This window comes from Schistocerca nitens, chromosome 1, assembly GCF_023898315.1.
Source record: "Schistocerca nitens isolate TAMUIC-IGC-003100 chromosome 1, iqSchNite1.1, whole genome shotgun sequence".
NCBI classification, from domain to species: domain Eukaryota; kingdom Metazoa; phylum Arthropoda; class Insecta; order Orthoptera; family Acrididae; genus Schistocerca; species Schistocerca nitens.
In genome coordinates, this window is record NC_064614.1 from 1,180,531,309 (window position 1) to 1,180,554,103 (window position 22,795).

Here is a 22,795-nt window from a genome sequence, read left to right on the forward strand (position 1 = left end):
GGTTAGTTAGGTTTAAGTAGTTCTAAGTTCTAGGGGACTAATGACCACAGCAGTTGAGTCCCATAGTGCTCAGAGCCATTTTTTTGTAACATTTTTGTTCATGGTTGCTATTCTAAGCTAGACCAGTTTAAAGAAATGAGTCCTCTTTTCAAGTGTTAATGTAGGGATGCAACGGTGCAAGCACTTGAAATGAGAAGTATCTGTCGAAGGGCATCGTGATTATCGCAACAGACAGTAGTTCAAAGTGACTGATAACGTGTTTGTTTCCAGTAAGATCTAATCTTGTTGTACTGTTTATCAACGTCCTTATCTGCAAAAAACTGTATTATCACTGAACCGGAGCGGTTGCATATTGCCTTGGCCTTGGTAAAGCAGTTCAAGGTCATGTTACTGCTGAATGAGCAAGTGTTCATTGGAACATAGAGTATCGTCAGAAGTGCCCCAGGGAAGTGACAGGACCGCTCTTAATTTCTGTACGCAGTGTGGTTATAATTAAACTTTCACTACTTGAGAGGGCGCCCATGACAAAGAGAGTGATTGTAGGACAGTGAAACTTGGCGGAAACATTTGTAAGGGCGTGTGAAAGAGGAATAACGAATAAACCACTAAAAGAAACGCATTTTAATTTCCACGTAAGAGGATAACATGTTAACTGCGTACCATGTTTCCGTACCAGGTTTAAAATGTTGCTCAGTGTGATGACCGTCTGCATCCACGACAACCTGGAACGCCACTAGAGATTGCCCTACTGCTGACCAAAACAATGGCGTCGTGACACGTTCGTGCACTGCTTGAAGATCGCATATTGCATCCAGTATTCTCAGCTATGGCAACGGGAACGTCTTCAACCGTCTGTGACACAATCTGCCGTCGGCCTCTCCCACGAACAATTCCCAAATCACCAGTTAATTTGGCCACGCGGTCTAGGGCGCCTTGCCACAGTTCGCCCAGGTCCCACCATCGGAGGTTCGAGTCCTCCCTCGGGCATGGCCGTGTGTGTGTGTTGTCAGCGTAGGTTAGTTTAAGTTAGATTCAGTAGTGTGTAAGTCTAGGGATCGATGACCTCAGCAGTTTGGTCCCACAGGAACTTACCACAAATTTCCAAAACATTTACCAACTGTTAATTTGAACTTCTGAATCCCGTTCTTCAACACCAGTTTGGAAAGAGGATCTCTCGGTATTCGTTTAATGCGTCGATACTCGCGGAGAGAGGCAGCACTATTGCTGTTGTTTTGATAAAACTGCTGTACGAATAAACCCCTGATCACCTCGTGCAGACCCATGTCGAATGTCTCCAACTGCAATGCACACCGATGCTTGTGTTTCAACCCTACGGCAAATCCTGCAGCAAAAGTCAGCACGTCACACCTAAAAAGTTGTGTATCCGTACGATAAATAACTTTCCGTCTACATTGGCTCAAGTAGCAATTTACGAGGTGCATTCAAGTTCTAAGGCCTCCGATTTTTTTTTCTTATTTACTCACCCGAAATCGATGAAACTGGCGTTACTTCTCGACGTAATCGCCCTGCAGACGTACACATTTTTCACAACGCTGACGCCATGATTCCATGGCAGCGGCGAAGGCTTCTTTAGGAGTCTGTTTTGACCACTGGAATATCGCTGAGGCAATAACAGCACGGCTGGTGAATGTGCGGCCACAGAGAGTGTCTTTCGTTGTTGGAAAAAGCCAAAAGTCACTAGGAGCCAGGTCAGGTGAGCAGGGAGCATGAGGAATCACTTCAAAGTTGTTATCACGAAGAAACTGTTGCGTAACGTTAGCTCGATGTGCGGGTGCGTTGTCTTGGTGAAACAGCACACACGCAGCCCTTCCCGGACGTTTTTGTTGCAGTGCAGGAAGGAATTTGTTCTTCAAAACATTTTCGTAGGATGCACCTGTTACCGCAGTGCCCTTTGGAACGCAATGGGTAAGGATTACGCCCTCGCTGTCCCAGAACATGGACACCATCATTTTTTCAGCACTGGCGGTTACCCGAAACTTTTTTGGTGGCGGTGAATCTGTGTGCTTCCATTGAGCTGACTGGCGCTTTGTTTCTGGATTGAAAAATGGCATCCACATCTCGTCCATTGTCACAACCGACGAAAAGAAAGTCCCATTCATGCTGTCGTGCTTGGCAACATGCCACACGGGCAGCCGTGTGGTCGTCCGTCAGCATTCGTGGCACCCACCTGGATGACACTTTTCGCATTTTCAGGTCGTCATGCAGGATTGTGTGCACAGAACCCACAGAAATGTCAACTCTGGAGGCGATCTGTTCAACAGTCATTCAGCGATCCCCCAAAACAATTCTCTCCACTTTCTCGATCATGTCTTCAGACCGGCTTGTGCGAGCCCGAGATTGTTTCGGTTTGTTGTCACACGATGTTCTGCCTTCATTAAACCGTCGCACCCACGAACGCACTTTCGACACATCCATAACTCCATCACCACATGTCTCCTTCAACTGTCGATGAATTTCAGTTGGTTTCACACCACGCAAATTCAGAAAACGAATGATTGCACGCTGTTCAAGTAAGGAAAACGTCGCCATTTTAAGTATTTAAAACAGTTCTCATTCTCGCCGCTGGCGGTAAAATTCCATCTGCCGTACAGTGCTGCCATCTCTGGGACGTATTGACAATGAACGCGGCCTCATTTTAAAACAATGCGCATGTTTCTATCTCTTTACAGTCTGCAGAAAAAAAATTGGAGGCCTTAGAACTTGAATGCACCTCGTACGGCTGTTTGCTAATGACGCTGTGGGGTACGGGAAAGTGTCGTCGCTCAGTGACTGTAGGAGGATACAGGATGACTCAGACAAAATTTCCAGTTGGTGTGATGAATGGCAGCTTGCTCTAAAAGTAGAAGAATTTAAGTTAATGTGAATAAGTAGTGAAAACAATCTTGTGACGTTCGCATACAGCAGCAGTAACGTGCTGCCTGACACAGCCACGTCGATTAAGTATATAGGCATAACATTGCAAAGCGATATCAAATGGAACGAACACGTCAGGTTGGTAGGAAAGGCGAATGGTCGACTTCGTTTTATTGGGGAATTTTTGGAAAGTGTAGCTCGTCTATAAAGGAGACGGCGTGTAGAACACTCATGCGACCCACTCTTGAGTACAGGTAGAGTGTTATGGATCGTCAACAGGTAGGATTAAAGGGAGACATCGAAGTAGTTCAGAAGTGGGCTGCTATATTTGTTGCTTGTTCGTCCGATGGCACGCAAGTATTACGGAGGTGCTTCGTGGACTCAAAAGGAAATCCCTGGAAGTAAGACAACGTTCTTTTCGCGACACACTATTGAGGAAATTTAGAGAATCGGCATTTGACGCCGACTGCGAAACGATTCCACTGCAACCCAGGTACATTTCGCATAAGGACGACATTAAGGCTCGTACGAATTTTTCTGGAATTGTAATCATTTGTTTATCTGTAGATGTATATCTATCGGTTTCCGTCCCATTCGGATAATTCCTTCGTGTGCTTCTTTCTGTCTTAGGGGCTACTCATTCCCTCGTGAAGTTCGTTGTAAACGACGTACTACAGTTAAAAAGTAATAATAATGTACATATGTACAACACGAAAAGAAAAAAAATGGCATTCGTTGTTCCACATTAAGGTATTCTTTACAACAAAAAGGGGTACGCACTGCTACTACTATCTAGCTTTTTGATCCCTTACGCAATGGTATAAAATGTCTGAGAGACAGCAAAATCACATCTGAAGAAAAAATTGAAGAAGCTTTTTCGCTTCCAGCTCATTCTTTTCCGTTGAAAAATTTCTGTATATGTAATACGTAAAAGGTGCTGGGTAGGAAATACTGTTTAAATCTGCATTAAAAATGTAATAAAAAATTATTGTAAATGGGAAGCACGTAGCCATATTTGCACGTGAACATGAAATTTGAATGTAAAATTACTCTTTACACATCGTGAGATTAATCGTACAAATCACCATGGACCATGAAATTAGCTAAGTGGACTAATAAGATAAGGAATACGGAAGTTCTTCGCAGAATCGCCGAGGAAAGGGGCAACTGGAATACAGTGAATAAGCAGAATGGGCAGGATGATAGGACATGTGTTAAGACGATTAATTTCCATAGCGCTAGCGGGAACTGTGTGGGGTAAAAACTTTATGGGAAGACAGAGACTGCTATGCATCACACAAACAATTGAAGACGTAGGTTGCAGGTGCTACTCTGAGATGAAGAGCTTGGCATCAGAGAGGAATTCGTGGCGTGCCACATCAAGCCAATGGAAAGATGGAACAAATAATAACTAAAAACTTACACACTGAACTAGGATATTCAGAAATTCTATTAAATCATTATAGCTCTTTAATTTGAATATGTGGATATATGTGTATGTTCCCAGTGTTGGGAGAGCAAGGGAGTCACTGACGTGATTACCAGGTTTGCCTACTGTAGTACTGGGGTATCAGGTGGATATACAGCACCTTTAATTAAGTACTGCTGCCTGACGCCAAAGTGATTTCTTGTCCGCTTTTTGCGGGTGAGTACATTTCTGAGACCAGTTCTGATGCGGCGAGCTGTGCAGTCTGGAGCAACTGAAGGTCCATTGACTTCATACGTGAGAACGTTTTGTGGTACCCCTTGAGCAGGTTGGTGAACATTCCCCGTCTTTTTAAGTGCTCGACATCAGTGTTTCAGCCCCGTTAGTCTCCGAACTTTATAAGAAGCATACCATCATGTGGCACACTAATTGGCTTTCTTTATGAGTGAACCTGATGCCATTCTTTGAAAGTTGCAAGATCACCGATTTTTCACGTATTTTTATAAGCACATTTGCTTACTTTCCACAGTTTAATGTGTTCATATTATGTACACGATAATCTAGGTAATAAACTGGTTTTTGCGAGTCACATAATGATTCTTGGTTTATTTCTAACTTTGTAGGATTTTACTGTTCCCAAGTGCTGAATTACGAGTATGAAATAATGACGCCTGTGGGAGATGTATTCGGCTGTCTCATCTGACAGATATTCACGGCTATAATTAATTTATCTGCAGTAGGCAGACTTTCATTAGGGACAGACCGTCATATTAAACAGCCACTGGCTCAAAATTTCGATCTTTCGGGCCAGAAAATCTATAATACCCCCTAGTAACTTTACAATACATCACAAGGGGTTGAAATACTTTCTTATAGAGAACGGTACAAAATACCACTGACGGTTTTCAGGATACATGTGCAACAATCCACAACAGAGATCACACTATTCAGAATGACGATGATATTAAGTGGATATGATTATAACGACAATGGCAACGTGATGGAAAATATTGTCTTCGAGGTGATGTGTTAGGATACAATGAAAATTTCGTAAGAGAAACTATTGACAGCAGAAGGAAACAAAACAGAAATTTGGACACCACATTTCATCAGTTAAGGTAATTGATGACACAGTACCTAACAACAGAGAATATTGTTTAATCATTTCGTGTTTTCGTTAAATGTTCGTATATTTCAGGAGATGAATCAGGAACACTGACGGATAATAATGAAAATAATGAGATTCTAGATGTAATGCCAGATGTGGTATGCGGGTAGGAAGACAGTCGAACCATGAAAAAAGGGAAGACTCAGAGCTGAGAGATGATTAAAGCTGGAGGAAAATCTACATAAAATTTTAAAAAATATTTACAGAATGTTTTCGAAAGATGTCAATGTCTCCAAACTGGAACAACGTTGTAATAATTCTTCTTCACGAGAAACGGGAGAAACATGACATAAAAATCTGCAGTTCTACTAGTTTCTATCCATATCGTACCCGACATTGTCCACTGTGCCGAAATAAACATTATATTTTAATCACCGGGCGAGGAGGCGCAATGGTTAACACATTCGACTCCCATTCGGGAGGATGACGGTTCAAATCCGTGTCCGATCATCCCGATTTATGATTTCTGTGATTTCCCTAAATCGCTTCAGGGAAATGTCGGGATGGTTCCTTTGAAGGGCACGGCCGATTCCCCGCCCCACCCTCAACAAACATAACGTGAGTTTGGGCTTCGTCTCTCATGACCCGATATCGACAGACGTTAAATCCTAACCTTACATTCTTCTTCCTTCATAGATTTTAACCGGGTAAAGGAACAAGATACCACTGTAAGTGAATATAGAAGAATGGCCCATTTGTAAGTCGAAACGAAATTATACAACTTTTTTGAGATTTACAGCTCCTGAGAAGTTTTCAGCTCGAGGTCGATAAATCTGTATTAACAGATCTCGAGAAACATGGTATGATCCAATCTATGTTAATATAATGAAGAATATGTAAGCCAATGCTACGGTATTATAAGCTCTCGTAGATCGACGAACGGGTGATGAAGCAAATATGCTATTTGGTGGAAAGCTTCCGATTTATGTCGATTTCCGCCGATTGATGAGTGGAGCGAGAAGCGAAGTTGGAGAAAGCAAATAAAAAAGAGGCACAGAAGATGATTATGTAATTTACTTGCCCTTCCAAGCAGTTCTTACGCTGCTCCCAAGCTTCTTTCTTTTCTCAAAAGAAGATAATTCCCGATTATTTGATTTTGAGAAAGGTTTGAATGGTTGGAAGCACTTCAACCCCCCCATTCACGTTCGCGAAACATCGGCGACTCCCTGAAACTCGTATGTCAAATGGAAAGAATTAGAAGTTCAAAAGACAACTGGTTCTTATGCTGATGCTGTCTTCCAAAAGGGCATGTAACTGAAACAGAAGTGTTGTGTCCTATAGTGCAACCAATTCTCCACTGCGCCAGGAACAATTTACATTGAAGCGAAGGTGACAATTCCACCAGCCGCGTATGTTGAATTGTTTGGAGCGTATTAGTTACTGCAATCCTTATCTGTTTCAGAACATAGGTAATGTTACACAGGGAGAACATGTTACGAGCTATTTTTCTGCTAAAATTCAGATCGAGGTTGAAGAGAGTGTGGGAAGTAAAGTTCGATCTATTGTTGTTGTTGTTGTGGTCTTCAGTCCTGAGACTGGTTTGATGCAGTTCTCCATGCTACTCTATCCTGTGCAAGCTTCTTCATCTCCCAGTACTTACTGCAACCTACATCCTTCTGAATCTGCTTAGTGTATTCATCTCTTGGTCTCCCTCTACGATTTTTACCCTCCACGCTGCCCTCCAATACTAAATTGGTGATCCCTTGATGGCACAGAACATGTCCTACCAACCGATTCCTTCTTCTAGTCAAGTTGTGCCACAAATTTCTCTTCTCCCCAATCCTATTCAATACTTCCTCATTAGTTATGTGATCTACCCATCTAACCTTCAGCATTCTTCTGTAGCACCACATTTCGAAAGCTTCTATTCTCTTCTTGTCCAAATTATTTATCGTCCATGTTTCACTTCCATACATGGCTACACTCCATACAAATACTTTCAGAAACGACTTCCTGACACTTAAATCTATACTCGATGTTAACAAATTTCTCTTCTTCAGAAATGCTTTCCTTGCCATTGCCTGTCTACATTTTATATCCTCTCTACTTCGACCATCATCAGTTATTTTGCTCCCCAAATAGCAAAACTCCTTTACTACTTTAAGTGTCTCATTTCCTAATCTAATTCCCTCAACATCACCCGACTTAATTCGACTACATTCCATTATCCTCGTTTTGCTTTTGTTTATGTTCATCTTATATCATCCTTTCAAGACACTATCCATTCCGTTCAACTGCTCTTCCAAGTCCTTTGCTGTCTCTGACAGAATTACAATGTCATCGGCGAACCTCAAAGTTTTTATTTCTTCTCCATGGATTTTAATACCTACTCCGAATTTTTCTTTTGTTTCCTTCACTGCTTGGTCAATATACAGATTGAATAGCATCGGGGAGAGGCTACAACCCTGTCTCACTCCTTTCCCAACCACTGCTTCCCTTTCATGTCCCTCGATTCTTGTAACTGCCATCTGGTTTCTGTACAAATTGTAAATAGCTTTTCGCTCCCTGTATTTTACCCCTGGCCCCTTCAGAATTGGAAAGAGAGTATTCCAGTCAACATTGTCAAAAGCTTTCTCTAAATCTACAAATGCTAGAAACGTATGTTTGCCTTTCCTTAATCTATTTTCTAAGATAAGTCGTAGGGTCAGTACTGCCTCACGTGTTCAGATATTTCTACGGAATCCAAACTGATCTTCCCCGAGGTCGGCTTCTACCAGTTTTTCCATTCGTCTGTAAAGAATTCGCGTTAGTATTTTGCAGCTGTGACTTATTAAACTGATAGTCCGGTAATTTTCACATCTGTCAACACCTGCTTTCTTTGAGATTGGAATTATTATATTCTTCTTGAAGTCTGAGGGTATTTCTCATACATCTTGCTCACCAAATGGTAGATTTTTGTCAGGACTGGCTCTCCCAGGGCTGTCAGTAGTTCTAATGGAATGTTATCTACTCCCGGGGCCTTGTTTCGACTTAGATCTTTCAGAGCTCTGTCAAACTCTTCACGCAGTATCATATCTCCCATTTCATCTTTATCTACATCCCTCCCATTTCCATAATATTGTCCTCAAGTACGTCGCCCTTGTATAGACCGTCTATATACTCCTTCCACCTTTCTGCTTTCCCTTCTTTGCTTAGAACTGAATTTCCATCTGAGCTCTTGATATTCATACAAGTGGTTCTCTTTTCTCCAAAGGTCTCTTTAATTTTCCTGTAGGCTCTATCTATCTTACCCCTAGTGAGATAAGCCTCTACATCCCTACATTTGTCCTCTAGCCATCCCTGCAAGTCTAAAATAGTTCGAACATGGCAGGAAAATATGAAGGCGTTCAAGCATTTAAATGCGAAAACACGATCAGGCTAAATTTGTATCTTGCGCAGAACACAATCTAAACCTCGCGGAAATTTCAGTTATAATCATGTTTTAAAAATTTTTGGAAAGTGTAGCAGTTCTTCGATAGGTTCAACAACTCTACTTTGATGTGGGAGACTGTACTAGACTGTCGTAAAAAAGCCTCAAGAGACATTACGATAGACGTCAAACTGTCTCAGCTGATCAGAAGAACACATCCGTACACAAGGCGTTACAGGATATGACCAATAGACACAAATGCACCAATATAACAGCAACACGAGCTGTGAACGTTCTCAAAGAAATTGATTACGTAGGGTGACTTTTAGAGATGGGATCTGATGTATTAACAAAACTGAACTGTACTAAGAAACCGCTATAAGGACACAAATATCGTGTTTGTTACCTGCTTTGGCAAATATTATTAAACAGCAACGTAAAGAAGAGTATATAAAACACAACTAGCGCCAAAGATGATAGTGATTCCACATCTGTCCAAACAGTTTTCCATTTAAATGGTTGAGAGAAACGAAAGGAATGGTTGGAGAGATTGGTGAATCTGGGGCAAACTTGATCTGTGCTGAGGAACTGTGTGAACTAGAGTGCTTCCAAGTTATTGATAGTATAAGAAGTGAAATGGAAAAAAGGATGTCATACATATCACACCATTTCATCTGATTTTCAATTCCTGTGAGGAAACGTCAAATGAAAGCTCTGTATCTTGTCTTGATTATGTATCTGATTTTGACGCCAAATATAGCACAGATATTAACACAGCGAAGCTAAAAGCTGAAAGATGGAAGAAATATTGTATAGTGGGTCGATATAATGGTACCAAACATGAGGGCAAAACTACAGAGAGAAGAGAGGAAGTAGGCGAGGATCAGGTAAGAGATATGCTACTGCAAGAAGAATTTGACAGAAAGACGTAAGAGGAAACAAGGCCCCTGCAGTAGACGACGTATCTACAGAATTATTGAGCTGCTTGGGACAGCCAGACATAGCAAAATCATTCCACTTCGTGTGCAAGATATATGAAACAGAGGAAATACCATCAGGTTTCAGGAAGAATGTAATAATTCCAATTCCAAAGAAGATAGGTAAGAATATTTCGCCGGCCGCGGTGGTCGTGCGGTTCTAGGCACTTCAGTCCGAAACCGCGTGACTGCTACGGTCGCAGGTTCGAATCCTGCCTCGGGCATGGATGTGTGTGATGTCCTTAGGTTAGTTAGGTTTAAGTAGTTCTAAGTTCTAGGGGACTGATGACCTCAGATGTTGAGTCCCATAGTGCTCAGAGCCATTTGAACCATTTTTTTGAAGAATACTTCCGAGCAATTAGTTTCGTAAGTCACGATTGCAAACTATTGACATGAATTATTTGAAGAAGAACGGAAAAGTTGGCAGAAGCCGACCTCGGGGAAGATTAGTTTCTGTTCTGGAGAAATGTAGGAACACGGGAAGCAATACTGACCTGTAAAACAATAAACTGTTAGTCAAGATCGCAGGAATTCTTTCTATTCCATGATTACCGGTTTCGGCGAAACTAGCACCTAACTTGCGCTTGTACGTAATGGAGACACTTAACATTTATAATGTCATCTCTCTTGGACGCCTATGTGCTACTTACGACAATTTTGTAAGGCCTGCGTGTTACAGGCAACTGTTAATATCACCATTGTTTGCCCTGATGTTGTAACGTGTATGTGTCCTAAGATCCGATGATGGCGGCTTTAGTTTCGCCGAAACCGGTAATCATGGAGTAAAAATGTGGTGTCACCGCCAGACACCACACTTGCTAGGTGGTAGCCTTTAAATCGGCCGCGGTCCGTTAGTATACGTCGGACCCGCGTGTCGCCACTGTCAGTGATTGCAGACCGAGCGCCACCACACGGCAGGTCTAGAGAGACGTCCTGGCACTCGCCCCAGTTGTACAGCCGACTTTGCTAGGAAAGGTTCACTGACAAATACGCTCTCATTTGCCGAGACGATAGTTAGCCTAGCCTTCAGCTACGTCATTTGCTACGACCTAGCAAGGCGCCATTATCAATACATATTTAACTTGTGATGCCTGTACCATCAGACCGATGTACACCACTTATGGATTAAAGTTAAGTATTCTACCAGTTACCTCCTGTTTTTGCTAGTCTTATTTCTCTGACCTGTTCCAGACCTCACGCCAGACTGCGTGAGCTTAAAAGCGTGCATTTCGGCCTCCTCTAGCAACACTTCAAAAAAGAATTCCTGCGGTCTTGGCTACCAGTTTATTGTTTTACAAGCATCTAGATCGCTCCCACTTGAGAACACTGTGCTCCCTACAATACTGACCTTATGACTTACCTTAGAAGACAGGTTGAAGCAAGGCAAAATTACATTTGTAGCATTTGTAGATTTAAAGAAAGCTTTTGTCAATGTGGACTGGACTACCGGTACACTCTTGAAATTTGAAGGTAGCAGGGATAGACTACAGGGAGCGAAATGTTATTTACAACTTGTACAGAAACCAGACAGGAGTTCTAATAGTCAAAGAACACTGAAGGGAAGCCATAGTTGAGAAGGGAGTGACATAGGGTGGTAGCCTACGACAGATGTTATTCAATATTTACATTGAGCAAGCTTTGAAGAAAACCAAAGAGAAATTTGGAATGTTAATTTAAGTTCAGGGAGAAGAAATAAAAACTTGCAGTATGTTTAAAAGAGATTATAATAAAAGTAAAAAAAGCGTCATGGGATGTAGTCGTGGTCGAGTTAAAACAGGCGATGCTGAAATGAGACGTTAAACGTTATAGATGAGTTTTGCTATTTGAGCCAAAGTAGGGAAGATACAATATGCATACTGGCAACAGCAAGAAAAATATTTATGAAAAATATAATAGAAATATAAATGTTATAAAATATTTTCTTAAGGTATTTATCTATAGTGTAGCCTTGTGTGGGAGTGAGATGTACACGACAAGCAGTTCAAACAAGAAGACAAACTTTTGAAATGCGGTACTACAGAATAATGATGAAGATTAGATGGATAAATCGAATAACAAATGAGGAGGTAATGAATCGAAATGGAAAAAAGGAATTTATGCCACAACTTGACTATGAGAAGGGATCGGTCGACAGGACCATTCAGAGTCCTCGAGGAATTGTCGTTCGGCAATGGGGGTTAAAATTTTACATGGAGACCAAGGCTTGTATTATGTAAGCAGGTACAAATATTGTAATTGCGGCATTTATGAAGATATGAAGGGGCTTGCACAAAACAGACTAACGAGTTGCATCAAACCAGTCTTCGGACTGAAGATCAGAATGACAACAACAAGGACAAAACACATGTTATTACATTACAAGAAGGAGAAAAATGGGTCAGTGGACTTAGTTCAGCACTTTACTCACCAGCGGAATAAGAGTTTTCCAGTAAGAAGGTGCAGGTGTCAGAAGCGTGGGTGCTTGCCGCGCTGGCCCGCGTCCCAACGTTAACTGGCTGCTGGCGAGGTCAGCCCGCCCGTGGCTCTCGACGTCTTATCATTCTTATGTCGGAGCGCGTTACGTGCTGCTCAATGTTTGGCCGCAACGCTGATTACGAGGCGACAACTTCACCGTGGTCCCGCCTCACCTGATGCCCGCTCTCCGGGTACTCACGAGATTATACTCCTACGACATGCCGTAGCGGCGCCGTGACAGACTAAGCTGGCTGCGAGTTTCGGTTGTTGAAAACCCGAAAACAGGTAGATGCTGTATTTTACACATGTGTTGAGAGGCCAGACAAACATGTGGTTCCTGAAGAGGGGCAGCAGCCTTTTCAGTAGTTGCAGGGGCAACAGTCTGGATGATTGACTGATCTGGCCTTGTAACATTAACCAAAACGGCCTTGCTGTGCTGGTACTGCGAACGGCTGAAAGCAAGGGGAAACTACAGCCGTAATTTTTCCCGAGGACATGCAGCTTTACTGTATGATTAAATGATATTGTAATTCTGTCAGAGACAGCAAAGGACTTGGAAGAGCAGTTGAACGGAATGGACAGTGTCTTGAAAGGAGGATATAAGATGAACATCAACAAAAGCAAAACGAGGATAATGGAATGTAGTCAAATTAAATCGGGCGATGCTGAGGGGATTAGATTAGGAAATGAGGCACTTAAAGTAGTAAAGGAGTTTTGCTATTTAGGGAGTAAAATAACTGATGATGGTCGAAGTAGAGAGGATATAAAATGTAGACTGGCAATGGCAAGGAAATCGTTTCTGAAGAAGAGAAATTTGTTAACATCGAGTATAGATTTAAGTGTCAGGAAGTCGTTTCTGAAAGTATTTGTATGGAGTGTAGCCATGTATGGAAGTGAAACATGGACGATAACCAGTTTGGACAAGAAGAGGATGGAAGCTTTCGAAATGTGGTGCTACAGAAGAATGCTGAAGATAAGGTGGGTAGATCACGTAACTAATGAGGAGGTATTGAATAGGATTGGGGAGAAGAGAAGTTTGTGGCACAACTTGACTAGAAGAAGGGATCGGTTGGTAGGACATGTTTTGAGGCATCTAGGGATCACAAATTTAGCATTGGAGGGCAGCGTGGAGGGTAAAAATCGTAGAGGGAGACCAAGAGATGAATACACTAAGCAGATTCAGAAGGATGTAGGTTGCAGTAGGTACTGGGAGATGAAGAAGCTTGCACAGGATAGAGTAGCATGGAGAGCTGCATCAAACCAGTCTCAGGACTGAAGACCACAACAGTGAGAGGGTAGACACCAGAGGGTAGACACCAGAGGGTAGACACCAGAGGGTGTTCACTGTTACGGACGGCTCACGCTGGACGTTACATCCGTTGCGTAAAAACATTTTACAGTAGTAGTCGTCAAACTTTCTTGCTTAAGAGACAATATTCACATTGTAGGACGACACCTCGGGCCCTGTAGGAAAGGGTGGGAGGGGGCAGGGTGTAAAGTGGTTTTTCAAAGAGAAATTAAATTTCCATGAAACCACGGTTACTCATAGCTTACCACGTATACATTTTGAATCTGCATATTACATATTTGTATAGGGTGTCACACCAAATATTTTTAACTGAATGAGAAAATAACATATTGGAACTATACTCATGCTCATGAATGAAGGATAATGCCGATGAATGCTGAAACAACGCTCTGGTGGGCAGTTTGCGGGTTTAAATCACCGCGGGGTATCACCATGCGGTGCATCTGACATGCGGTCGTCGCACGGTGGCACTGGCAGCAGTCCACATACGCAGAGGTGTGTTGGTGCATGTCAGAGTACGGAGCAGCGACTAAGTGAGCAGACGTTTTCAGACGAGAAGTTTCCTGGCAGATTAAAACTGTGTGCCGGACCGAGACTCGAACTCGGGACCCCCAAGCTGTGGCTAAGCCATGTCTCCGCAGTATCCTTTCTTCCAGGAATGCTAGTTCTGCAAGGTTCGCAGGAGAGATTCTGTGAAGTTTGGAAAGTAGGAGAGCGTGAGTCGTGCTTGGATAGCTCAGTTGGTACAGCACTTGCCCGCGAAAGGCAAAGGTACCGAGTTCGAATCTCGGTCCGGTACACAATTTTAATCTGCCAGGAAATTTCATATCAGCGCACACTCCGCTGTAGAGCCAAAATTTCATTCTAGTTTCCAGGGGTAGAATACTAGGGCGGCTGGAGGCTGGTCAAACACAGCAGGTCTTAGCACGGGCCCTCCATGTGCCACAAAGTGTGATCTCAAGATTATGGCAACGATTCCAGCAGATGTGTCCAGGCGCTACAGTACGGGACGGAGTACTGCAGGTAGCCTTGCTCGGGGCCTTACCGCAGCCACTGGAACTGTTGTCTCCAGACACACAGTCTACAGACGACTGAACAGACATGGTTTATTCGCTCAGAGACCTGCAAGGTGCATTCCACTGACCCCTGGTCACAGGAGAGACCGTAAAGGCTGGTGTCAAGGACAAAGTACAAGGAATTGGAACAGTGGTCCCAAGTTATGTTCACGGTCGACTCCAGGTATAGTCTGAACAGTGATTGTCGCCGGGTTTTCATCTGACGTGAACCAGGAACCAGATACCAACCCCTTAATGTCCTTGAAAAGGACCTGTATGGAGGTCGTGGTTTGATGTTGTGGGGTAGGACTATGATTGGTGCACGTACACCCCTGCATGTCTTTTACAGAGGAACTGTATGTAACGTTTCAGGTGTATTGGGACGTCACTTTGCATCAGTACGTCCGCCTTTTCAGGGGTGCAGTGGTTCCCACTGATGGATGACAACGCACGGCCCAACCGAGCTGCCATCGTGGAGGAGTACCTTGAAACAGAAGATATCAGGCTAATGGTTCAAATGGTTCAAATGGCTCTGAGCACTATGGGACTTAACATCTGTGGTCATCAGTCCCCTAGTACTTAGAACTACTTAAACCTAACTAACCTAAGTACATCAGACACATCCATGCCCGAGGCAGGATTCGAACCTGCGACCGTAGTAGTCGTCAGGCTAATGGATTGGCCTGCCTGTTCTCCAGACCTAAACCTCATCGAGCACGTCTGGGATGCTCTCGGTCGACGTATCGTTGCTCGTCTTCAAACCCCTACGACACTTCAAGAGCTCCGACAGGCACTAGTGCAAGAATGGGAGGCTATACCCCAGCAGCTGCTCGACCACCTGATCCAGAGTATGCCAACCCGTTGTGCGGCCTGTGTACGTGTGCATGGTGATCATATCCCATATTGGTGTCGGGGTACTTGTGCAGGAAACAGTGGCGTTTTGTAGCACATGTGCTTCGGGACGGTTTTGTCAACTTATCATCAATACCGTGGACTTACAGATCTGTGTCGTGTGTGTTCCCTATGTGCCTATTCTATTAGCGCCAGTTTTGTGTAGTGCCACGTTGTGTGGCACCACATTCTGTAATTATCCTTAATTTATGAGCATGGGTGTATATGCATTCTTCTGAAGGCTTACATAGTGACCAATTTTCCGTACCTAAGCGGGTACTGTGGTCACTGACAACGCATTTCTGAGCTCAATTTCTAGGCGCATTCACGCCCTAGTATCTGAAACAATAACACGCGGGTGCAGAAGACCTTTTTCAATCGGACTTTATCGCGTTGGGTCAAGTATAACAGAACCGCGACGGTTTTAAATAATATAACTTAATTAATTGAAAAATTGCCGCAAAGGGATAGAATTGCGGATGATAGGTTTGTATGTAAAGGGGTTTAGAAACCAGTTTTATATGTTGTATTATGTACGTAGGCAGCAACAGAATCGTTTTGATGTCAGCCGCAAACGTGGTACTCCCAATTTTTTCAATAGTGTTTCGAGAAAAGAACGTCTTCTTCCCTCCAGGGATTCCCATTTCAGTTCCCGACAGATTTCCCTAATATTTGCGTATTGATCGAACCTGCTGGTTAGAAATCTAGTAGCACGCCTTGAAATTGCTCCGATGTCTTCCTTCAATCTGACCTGATGTCGACCATTTGGCTTTCCTATTATCTCTCATACGTGCTGGTTCCATCACATATCGCTTTGCAACGTTACGCCTAGACATTTAATCGAAGTGACTGTATCAAGCAGTACACCACTAAAACTGTATTCGAACATTACAGAATTTTTTTTCCTATTCATTTGCATTAATTTAAATTTTCTACTTTTAGACCAAGCTCTCATCCGCCATACCAAATAGAAATCCTGTATCCTCCTAAACTAACACAACAACGATACTTTCCCAAACACAACTGCGTCAGAGCAAACAGTAGCAGATTCCTTTACACCCCATCCGTCAGATCATTTATGCACATAGAGAATACGAGCAGCCCTATCGCAGGTGCATGGGGCATTCCTGACGATACCCTTGTGTCTGATGAACACTGGCGGAGGACATCAAAAAAGTTCCTAGAAGGGCAACTCGTTTTGTATTATCGCGCAGTAGGGGAAAAGAGTGCCACGCATATGATACTCGAATTGGAGTGAAAATAAAAAAAGTAATTTTATGTTTTCACGAAATTTCAGTCACCAACTTTCTCCTCAGAGTGTGAAAATATTTTCTTGGCGCCCACCTATAACGGGAGAAATGATCGTAATAATAAAATAAAAGACATAAGAACTCGCACGGAAAGATTTAAATGTTCGTTTTTCCCACCTGCTGTTCTAGAGTGGCACGGTAGAGAAATAGCTTCAAGATGGTTTGATGAACCCTCTGCCAGAATTGCAGAGTAATCACGTAGCTGTAGGTGTAGGGTTTAACGTCCTGTCGACATCCATGTCATTAGAGACGGCCGGCAGGTAGGGAGACAGTATAAGTCACAGATATTACCAGTAATTTTCGGGTGACAATACCATCTGTCTGTGTTGCCCTTGTAGTTTGGGGTGGAGTGTTCACATCGTCTCAACCGTGAACTGCGTGCAATAGAAACGCATGCCTTTCCGCACCGTCTATTTGTTTTTTGTTTTTTTTTTGTTTTGTTTTAGGAATTATCCCCAGCATTACTAACACGTACTAAAAGTCAGAACCACCTTCAATTTGCAGCGACATCATAAGTTTCGTTTGGGATAGCATACATGAACCACCCTCATGATGTGAGAACAAAGGTTATCTTAATTTTTACACTTAAAAAAAAAGAAAACCCTTTTGAAGCTATTGAACTATTGCAGTAGATGTATAAGGTCGAAACACGTCGATGCACGCAGTTTATTTCATTCAGTCAACAACGTTCTAAACAACATTAGTTCTTGTATGTTTTCATCCCTTCTATCACCATGTCAACCTGCTTTAGTCAATAGAGTACGTTACAAACATGATTTGCATCCAAAGAAACGGGCAATCTGTAAGGGTTTCCCAATACTTTTTCGATCCTTTGAATCTTAGAGAAAACTGACCTTCCCGACAGGGGAAACGTCACAAATATTCATTTTATTCGTAAGACTGGTTGTAATACTGACGTAGTGCTTATTTCACGTAACAGGAATGACGTCACAACCCATCACGATAAAGGAAGACCCGCAGGTGAATGTGGACAGCTAGGTGGAGACAATTGAAGAGTGTTGAGGTAGCTGGACCAGTGATTCTGGTTATTCGATTTTATTAATTACGTTGTTTTCGTACTGAGTAATAATAACCAAACACTACTCGTTTTCAGTCTTAAGTGAAGTGTGAACTGATCTGAAACTGAGTGTGCACTGATCTCAAACTTTCTGGCAGTTTAAAAAACCGTGTGGCCTTTCGAGGACAAGTACTCTGTTGACTGAGCTACCAAAACACGACTCATGATCCGTCCTCACAGCTTCACTTTCGCCAGTAACTCGTCTCCTACCTCCCAAACTTCACATAAGTTCTCCTGCGTACATTGCGCGACTAGCACTCCTGGAAGAAAATATATTGCGGAGACATGGCTTAGCCACAGCGTGGGGATTGTTTCCAGAATGAAATTTTCACTTTGCATCGGAGTGCGCACTGAGATAAACTTCATGGCATATTAAAACACTACGCCGGTCCGGAATTCGAACGTGGAACCTTTGCCCAGGCTGCAGGTAAGCCATGTCTCCGCAATATCCTTTCTCCTAGGAGTTCTAGTTCCGCAAGGTATGCGTCAAACCTCTTTGACGTGTGAACGGTGGAGCATGTACTGGCCGAAGTGAAGCTGTGAGGGAGACCGTGAGTCGTGCTCGGGTAGCTCACACGCCAAAATTCCAGAGTTCGAGTCCCAGTCCAGCACTGAGTTTTAATCTGCCAGTAAGTTTCATTGTTCAAAGCTTTTTCTTATTATTTATGAAGACCACCTCTGCCGTAAAATGGATCCGCTCACCTGCAGGCCAGGACAATCAACGACTACAAGATAAGCATATCCATGGGAGCTGCAGATTTGCGAATCAGCTGATGGGGAGGGGGGGGCCTCGCTTTTTATAAACCAACCCACAATATCAACAGCATGTTCAAATGCTTCAAATGGCTCTAAGCAGGATGGGACTTAACATCTAAGGTCATCATTCCCCAAGATTTAGAACTACTTAAACCTAACTAACCTAAGGATATCACACACATCCATGCCCGAGGCAGGATTCGAACCTGCGACCGTGGCAACAGCATGTCAAGTGTACTCTGGAGGAAAGTTTTGGCGTTGAAGGCGGTGCCAAGACCTCATGTTAAATCACTCTTGTTGCGTTTGGCTGTAACATAAATTTCTTTGCTTCGTGACTACCTAATCCTAATTTTGTTGCTTGCATTTTTTTTCTTCGTGAGTCATCGCGGAGCTTGTGTCATAAGTTCATTTTATTCCTACCTGTTATCTCCCGTAAAAAACACCAAATATTTGAAGAAGAAATTTTATTTATTGACGAATTCGTCTCGGGAAATCACTTGAGTACTATGTTAGTTTGCCGGCCGGAGTGGCCGAGCGGTTCTAGGCGTTACTGCCTCGGGCATGGATGTGTGTGATGTCCTTAGGTTAGTTAGGTTTATGTAGTTCTAAGTTCTAGGGGACTGATGACCTCAGAAGTTAAGTCCCATAGTGCTCAGAGCCATTTGAACCATATCTTAGTTTCGGAACGACATTTCGTCCAGTTTCTTACTTCTCATCTTCTGGTGAACATGACATTCAAACATCTGTGCGCGATGCATGGATCCAGTTGCGGGCTGCCTATCTAACGACTTCTAGGGGCAAGTAATTTTGATTTTCAGTATATCATGTAAAACTTTAAATTGCTGCCGTAACTTAATCATTCAGTCTTACATTAAAGGTTTGACACAACAAGTCAAGTATCAAAGTCTTGAAGCAGGATAACTCACTCCGCGGACATGACCCAGACTATATTCATCCAGCACTTCACAATGAGATTTTCAACAAACGTTACACATAACTCCAAACTTTTTCGAAACTTTTTTCTCACTGACACCTTCTTTTGTATCCCGCCTGGAAGGCGGCGCGTGGGTGTGCTCCTGAGATCTGCAAAATAGGCCGAATGAAGAAAGCGAGTAGGAGCAGTTGAGGTAAAGCACTTCGCTCCTGGTGTATAAACGTATACAAACACATTACTTACCTTTTCGTACAGATGAGCACGTAGGTGCGAAACCGTTCTTGTATCGAAGCTAACGGTTGCTAGAAGTAACAAAGGCAAAGTATGTAATCTCTAGCCCCCCTACAAGTAGAAGCTAAGTTGCTAGATCGTCTGTTCTTGATCAACTAAGACGAAACGACAGCAGCGCTCGTTGAGCTTACAGCGTCAGCCAGAGGGCGATGTGGTCGGCGTAGTTCGTCCAGTCTCGTAGTGCCAAACTACGAGCGTGCACCTACACTGTGGCATCGGACCTATAGACACCACACCTTCCACAAAACAATGAAAGGAAAAGAAGCTTATCGCTTACTATATTTTCGCTGTTCACGCAATGAAACTGCAGCATCGGGCACGACATTTTAATCCTTTACTTCTTTACTGCTAACTCCACTCTCAACACACTTTTCAGACAGTGCCCACATCTACCACTTAATGCACCTGCAAAATTACATAACTGTACGACACACAATACAGGAGATATGACGTCATAAACGTTGAGACGCTTGAAAAATTTGGTTTTTGCACCTTTAAGCAAAAAGATTTCACATGCTTTAAGTCAATTATTTAACAACCTAGCTAATTTGTAAACAGACGTTTGAAGCTATTTTATATACAGGGTCGTTCATTGATACTGACCGGGCCAAATATCTCACGAAATAAGACAAAAATGGCTCTGAGCACTATGGGACTCAACTGCTGTGGTCATCAGTCCCCTAGAACTTAGAACTAGTTAAACCTAACTAACCTAAGGACATCACACACAGCCATGCCCGAGGCAGGATTCGAACCTGCGACCGTAGCAGTCGCACGGTTCACGAAATAAGCATAAAAAAAACTACAAAGAACGAAACTCGTCTAGTTTGAAGGGGGAAACCAGATGGTGCTATGGTTGGCCCGCTAGATGGCGCTGTCATAGGTCAAACGGATATCAACTGCGTTTTTTTAAATAGGAACCCCATTTTTATTACATATTCGTGTAGTACGGAAAGAAATATGAATGTTTTAGTTGGACCACTGTTTTCGCTTTGTGATAGATGGCGCTGGAATAGTCACTAACGTCTAAGTACGTGGTATCACGTAACATTCCGCCAGTGCGGACGGTATTTGCTTCGTGTTTCATTACCCGTGTTAAAATGGACCGTTTAACAATTGCGGAAAAGGTCGATATCGTGTTGATGTATGGCTATTGTGATGAAAATGCCCAACGGGCGTGTGCTATGTATGCTGCTCGGTATCCTGGACGACATCATCCGAGTGTCCGGACCGTTCGCCGGATAGTTACGTTATTTAAGGAAACAGGAAGTGTTCAGTCACAAGTGAAACGTCAACCACGACCTGCAACAAATGATGATACCCAAGTAGGTGTTTTAGCTGCTGCCGCGGCTAATAACCATGTCAGTAGCAGACAAATTGGGCAAGAATCGGGAATCTCAAAAACGTCGTTGTTGACAATGCTACATCAACATCGATTGCATCCGTACCGTATTTCTATGCACCAGGAATTGCATGGCGACGACTTTGAACGTCGTGTACAGTTCTGACACTGGGCACAAGAGAAATAACGGGACGACGACAGATTTTTTACACGCGTTCTATTTAGCGACGAAGCGTCATTCACCAACAGCGGTAACGTAAACCGGCGTAATATGCACTATTGGGCAACGGAAAATCCACGATGGCTGCGACAAGTGGAACATCAGCGACCTTGGCGGGTTAATGTATGGTGCGGCATTATAGGAGGAAGGATAATTGGCCCCCATTTTATCGATGGCAATCTAAATGGTGCAATGTATGCTGATTTCCTACGTAATGTTCTACCGATGTTACTACAAGATGTTTCACTGCATGACAGAATGGTGATGTACTTCCAACATGATGGATGTCCGGAACATAGCTCGCGTGCGGTTGAAGCGGTATTGAGTGGCATATTTCATGACAGGTGGATTGGTCGTCGAAGCGCCATACCATGGCCCGCACGTTCGCCGGATCTGACGTCCCCGGATTTCTTTCTGTGGAGGAAGTTGAAGGATATTTGCTATCGTGATCCACCGACAACGCCTGACAACATGCGTCAGCTCATTGTCAATGCATGTGCGAACATTACGGAAGGCGAAGTACTCGCTGTTGAGAGGAATGTCGTTACACGTATTGCCAAATGCATTGAGGTTGACGGACATCATTTTGAGCATTTATTGCATTAATGTGGTATTTACAGGCAATCACGCTGTAACAGCATGCCTTCTCAGAAATGATAAGTTCACAAAGGAACATGTGTCACATTGGAACAACCGTAATAAAATGTTCAAACGTACCTACGTTTTGTATTTTAATTTAAAAAACCTACCTGTTACCAACTGTTCGTCTAAAATTGTGAACCATATGTTTGTGACCATTACAGCGCCATCTATCACAAAGCGAAAATATTGGTCCAACTAAAACATTCATATTTCTAACGTACTACACGAGTATGCAATAAAAATGGGGGTTCCTGTCTAAAAAAAAAAAAAGCAGTTGATATCTGTTTGACCTATGGCAGCGCCATCTAGCGTGCCAACCATAGCGCGATCTGGTTTCCCCCTTCAAGCTACACAAATTTCATTCTTTGTAGTTTTTTCGTTTGACGCTTATTTCGTGAGATATTTGGCCCGGTCACGATCACAACTTACGTACGCCGCACGTTAAGTGGGAGCTTAAAAGGACGGCCTTACTTTATTTTTCTTTCATGGACATTGCGCAACCACTGGCGCCACTGCAGGAGTTTACTAACAGCGTGCCGACCACTCGGACAGCTTGCGCGCCAGATTTCTTAACAGTGTTTTGCGTAGGCGCATATCACGAGTGTGTGCATATCTTCGTGTCAACATTGTTGTCGTTGATGGTGAGAAACATCATTACTAGCAACACTTGCCGCCACTACCTGAGACACTGTGTGGAGGTATGGAGTTTAATCCAGGAC

The 22,795-nt window shown here is 43.1% G+C and overlaps 1 protein-coding gene across 2 annotated transcripts in view; it reads right to left on the reverse strand.

Annotated features, from left to right (window-relative positions):
* Positions 1–22,795, reverse strand: part of LOC126239112 (gamma-butyrobetaine dioxygenase-like) — a 213,588-nt gene that overhangs the window by 170,143 nt on the left and 20,650 nt on the right. The window contains exon 1 of one of the 2 annotated variants that reach the window (XM_049947837.1): positions 12,202–12,300. The exons of the other annotated variant lie outside the window; for it this stretch is intronic. The gene's annotated coding sequence lies outside the window, so the exon portion shown is untranslated. Of the gene's footprint in view, positions 1–12,201; positions 12,301–22,795 lie in introns of those variants that run through there. 2 annotated transcript variants of the gene reach the window in all.